Genomic DNA, 5,370 nt, shown 5'->3' on the forward strand with positions numbered 1-5,370 from the left:
TCGCTCCGCTCCGCCGCGCAGCTGGGCAGGCAGGAGAGGCGAGAGCCCGAACCCGGGGCTGGAGAGGCCGCAGCTGGGCTGACTCTTCCTCAGAGCAGAGCGCCTGCGGCTGTGGGTGGCAACGGCTTGGGAGACTCGCTTGCCTTCCGGAGAGAGAACCGCTGCGTCCCCGCCACCACCCACTTCCGGCGGCGATCTCGCGAGAGCTCCGTCGCTCCGCCGTTCCTGCCCGACGAGCTTTGAAAAGCTGCTGCTCTAATGAAACCCAACCGGGCAGCGTGAGCCCTAAGATGGAAGGGAAGCCCAAGGACTCCGGTCCTTTGTTCTGTTGCAGCTGGGTTTGCGGTTGCTAGGGGTACGTGTATGGTTGGCAGGGGGAAATGCTGCCCTCTGGTGGCCAAAAAAAGCCCCCAACCACCACCACTACCGCAGCTGGCTTTAGGAGCGAGGTGTGCTGGACGGGTTTCCGCAGGGGCAGCCGACCGATGAAGTGGAGAGAAAGCCTAACTTCCCAGTCCGCTTAGGCCTCCCCAGGTTCCCTGGCCCAGTGAGTACAGGGGCAGGGCAGATGGAGAATGTGCAGATGCGGAAAGTGAGACTTAGACAAGTTAAGCGATTGCCCGCCGCTGCGCAGCTGGACGATAGCGAGTCCCTCCTGGGAGACATCCTGGCTTCCAGTTGGTGCTTTTAATTCCTTTCTCACATCTGCTTTTCCCGTAATCTCAGAGTTTAGAATTTATAATTAGAATTCCAAAGCTCGAGGAAACGATAATATGGAATCCCATGCATTAGTTCCATCCTCACAGTAACCCTGTGAATTAATAACCCTATTTTCAAGTGAGGGAATCAAAGGTTAGAGAGGTTAAGTCACTTGACCAAGTTACACAGATACTAAATGATGAAATGGAATTTGGTTTTAGTCTGACTGCAGTCTATTTGCCTAACAATAGGCCACCCTGTGCCCCTCTAAAAGTATAATGTGATTCTGCTCTTGGTCTTCAAGTAGATGAGTGAATCAGTGTCCTCCAGTATCGTTCATACAGAATGAATGAGAGTCATCAGGATACTGAAGCCTCTATATCTACCTTAAAGTCCTTTTTTTTTTCCTTTTGAGATGGAGTCTTGCTCTGTTGCCCAGGCTGGAGTGCAGTGGCATGATCTCAGCTCATTGCAACCTCTGCCTCCTGGGTTCAAGCGATTCTTCTGCCTCAGCCCCCCAAATAGCTGGGATTATGGGATTATGGGCACCTGCCACCACCCCCGGCTAATTTTTGTATTTTTAGTAGCGACGGGGTTTCATCATGTTGGCTAGGCTGGTCTCGAACTCCTGACCTCAAGCGAGCCACCTGCCTCAGCCTCCCAAATTGCTGGGATTACAGGCATGAGCCACCATGCCTGGCCTAAAGCCCTTTTCAAAGTGTATACTGTACTGTACAAATTCAGGTATTCCATTCTTTCATTTATTAAAAAAATACTTCCTACTGTTAACATGTACAGTAGAAGAAGTTCAAAAATGTCCTTTGCTGTAGTTTATGGAAATCATAGAGTGAAATTCCATAATACAATATAGTATGTGGAAAATCTCTCAGTGTATTCAATTTCATCTCCTTGGTGGTATCTCTTCTGGAGCCTTCTTATCTGATCGCCTTTCACCACCACTCTGGGGTTTCCCTTCCCCATTCTTTTGAGTTGAGTATTCTTTTTCCTGATTTCACATCTTCTCATTTTTGGCTCATTTGGTGGAACACATGATCCAATAGCTTCCAGATAAAAAGTACGAGGAGAGTAAAAATTTCAAGACATTGGATGTCTGAAATTTTCTTTGTTTTTACCCTCACACTTGATTGGTTGGACATAATTTTTCCTTAGAGTCTTGGAGGCATTGCTCTGTTGCTCCATCGTCTTTTAGCTGCCAGTAGTCTGATGCCTGCTTCTTGGCTTTGATCTATTCTTTCCTCTCTAAAAACATATTCAAAATTTCCTTATTCTAGTGTTCTGAAATTTAATGATAATTGGCATTGTTGAGCTCAAATTTGCATTGTGCTGGACCCTCCAATGTGTCTTTTAATTTGGAAACCATGCCATTGAATTCTGAACAATGTTCTTGAATTGTTTGATGATATATTTCCTCTATTCTCTCATGTGAATACTCCTAAGGTCTGGATATCACATTTTATGACGTTTCCTCTAATGTATTCTTTATTTTCTTTCTTTCTTTTTCTTTTTGGAGACAGAGTCTCACTCTGTTGCCTAGGCTAGAGTGTAGTGGCACGATCTTGGCTCACTGCAATCTCCACCTCCCGGGTTCAAGAGATTCTCCTGCCTCAGCCTCCCAAGTAGCTGGGACTACAGGCCTCCACCAGCATGCCTGGCTAAGTTTTATATATTTTTTGTTTTTGTTTTTGTTTTGAGATGGAGTCTTGCTCAGTAGCCTAGGCTGGAGTGCAGTGGCACTCTCTTGGCTTACTGCAATCTCTGCCTCCCAGGTTCAAGCCATTCTCCTGGCTCAGCCTCCCAAGTAACTGGGAATACAGAAGCCTGCCGCCATGCCTGGCTAATTTTTGAATTTTAATAGAGACGGGGTTTCACCATGTTGGCCAGGCTAATCTCAAACTCCTGGTCTTAAGTGATCTGCCCGCCTCAGCTTCCCAAAGTGCTGATTACAGGCGTATGCCACTGCGCCTGGCCTTCTAAAAAAATTTTTAAATTTATTTTTAGAGACAGGGTCTTTCTCTGTCAACCAGGCTGGAGTACAGTGGTGACATCATAGCTCACTGCAGCCTCCATCTCCTCGGCTCAAGGGATCCTCACATGCCAGCCTCCCAAGTAGGTAGGATTAGGCGTGTGCCACTATGCCTGTTTTTTTTTTTTTTTTCTGAGACAAAGTTTTACTCTTGTTGCCCAGGCTCGAGTGCAATGGCATGATCTCAGCTCACCACAACCTCTGCCTGCCGGGTTCAAGTGATCCTTCTGCCTCAGCCTCCCAAGTAGCTGGGATTACAGGCATGTGCCACCTTGTCTGGCTAATTTTGTATTTTCAGTAGAGACGGGGTTTCTCCTTTCTCCATGTTGGTCAGGCTGGTCTTGAACTCCTGACCTCAGGTGATCTGCCTGCCTTGGCCTCCCAAAGTGCTAGGATTACAGGCATGAGCCACTGCACCTGGCCTGCCTAATTTTTAAATATTTTTTTGGTAAACCGTTCTTATTTTCTATGTCTGTCTTTTTGTTCTACTTTCCAGGAGATTTTTCTCATCTTAATTTTCCAACTCTTTGGAGTTTTAAATTTTAATATCATATTTTTAATTTCCACAGGCTGTTCTAATTGTTCTTTTTAAAAACATAAAATCATTTTCATGGATTAAATATCTTCTTTTATCTCTCTGAGGATAATAGTAACATTAATAAAGGTTTTTATCTAAAAGTTTTTATCCTGTTTAGTCTTGGTTTCTTCCAAGTTTCTTTTGTTTGTATGTTCTCTCTCTCTCTCTCTTTTTTTTTTTTTTTTGAGACGGAGTTTCACTCTTGTTGCCCAGGCTGGCATGCACTGGCGCGATCTCAGCTCACCGCAACCTCCGCCTCCCACGATCAAGCGATTCTCCTGCCTCACCCTTCTCGAGTTGCTGGGATTACAGGCATGCGGCACCACACCCGGCTACTTTTGTATTTTTGGTAGAGATGGGGTTTCTCCACGTTGGTGAGCCACCGCGCCCGGCAGTAAAAGAAGTTCAAAAATGGCCTTTGCTGTAAGTTTATGGAAATCATAGAGCATTTTCATGTTAGAAACTTTACTCATTTGTTCAGTGATCAGTGGTTGTCTGCTCCTATTTATTCTTTAAAACCCGTGGGTAGCACTGAAGACTATCAGGTTCATTGAAATGACTGGGCCATTTCTTTGAAGAAAGTCTTGCCACCTGCCACCTTTAGACCTGTTCTCTTTGGCTGGTTAGATTCTCCCAGGATTCTTCTACTGGGATGGGATGAGTATAAGCCTGTTAAATAGCATTCTGGTTACTAAGTGGGAGAAGAAAGCTAGGTTGCTAATATTCAGTTTATAGGCCAACTTAATCCTGTTTACAGTATGGTACTCCAGTCCTCAGTGTCTCTGGTATTTCTCTAGTCCAGAGACCCCCTGTTTTACTCTTTGCAGGGAATAAAAACTGCTAGTCTTAGATGAGAGACGGGCAATTGCCCAGCTATGTGAAATTGCGAAGGGATCTCTAAGTCTAATTGCATCTTAAAGGCTCTTCAAACAATCCCTCCTTTTTAGTGCAATCTCTGCTCTCACTGATGCTACCGACTCTTGAATCATTTAGAGGTTCTGTGGTAAAAATGTTGCTCCTTGTCTTTCCCTACTATTGGCTAAGGTTCAGTTTTCTTGAGTCAGCTGAGTCAGTTACCATTCTTGCTTGTGCATTCCTGCTTCCAAAAATTTTGATTTTATGATCTCTGACCCCATTTTTGTTTTTGCCATCTCATCCTATTTCTCTCATGTTTGTGGGATTCTGGAGAAAGATAATTGCATGTGTTCAGTCTGCTCGCTTACTTGGAAATAGGAGAGATCTTAATCTAAAATGCTCAAATGGAATAATAATAATTCGATAGTAAGTAATACCAAAAGGGAATTGAAAAGTTTTTTTGTTTTGAATTTTTGTGGGTACGTAGTAGGTGTATATATTTATGAGGTACATGACATACTTGATACAGGCATGCAATGCATAATAATCACATCATGGTAAATGGGTATGCATCCCCTCAAGCATTTATCCTTTGTGTTGCAAACAATCCAATTATACTCTTTTTTTTTTTTTTAAGACAAAGTCTCACTCCATTGCTCAGGCTGGAGTGCGTGACACACTGGAGCCTCTACCTCCCAGGTTCAAGTGATTCTCTTGCCTCAGCCTCCCAAGCAGCTGGTATTGCAGGCACCTGCCACCACGCCTGGCTGATTTTTGTATTTTTAGCAGAGACGGGGTTTCACCATGTTGGCCAGGCTGGTCTCGAACTCCCGATCTCAGGTGATCCGCCTGTCTCAGCTCCCAAAGTGCTGGGATTACAGGCGTGAGTCACTGTGCCAGGCCCAATTATACTCTTTTAGTTATTTTTGAATGTACAATGAAATTATTGACCATAATTACCCTGTTGTGCTATCAAATACTAGGTCTTTTTGTTTTGTTTTGTTTTTGTTTTTTGTTTTTTTATTTGAGTCAGGCTCTTACTCTGTGGCCCAGACTGGAGTGCAGTGTTGTGATGACTGCTCACCGCAGCTTCCACCTCCTGGGCTCAAGCAATCCTTCCCACATCAGTGCCCCTGAGTAGCTGGGACTACAGTTACATACCACCATGCCTGGCTAATTTTTTTTTTTTTTTTTT

General features: G+C 44.5%; 1 protein-coding gene across 1 annotated transcript in view; it reads left to right on the plus strand.

The window, feature by feature from the left end:
- Positions 1 to 211: 211 nt before the first annotated feature.
- The window catches only part of SAXO1 (stabilizer of axonemal microtubules 1), a 132,381-nt gene continuing 127,222 nt past the window's right edge, over positions 212 to 5,370 (plus strand). The window contains exon 1 of the mRNA XM_011930362.1: positions 212 to 355. The gene's annotated coding sequence lies outside the window, so the exon portion shown is untranslated. The remainder of the gene's footprint in view (positions 356 to 5,370) is intronic.

Source organism: Colobus angolensis, unplaced genomic scaffold (genome assembly GCF_000951035.1).
Source record: "Colobus angolensis palliatus isolate OR3802 unplaced genomic scaffold, Cang.pa_1.0 Scaffold86, whole genome shotgun sequence".
Taxonomy (NCBI): domain Eukaryota; kingdom Metazoa; phylum Chordata; class Mammalia; order Primates; family Cercopithecidae; genus Colobus; species Colobus angolensis.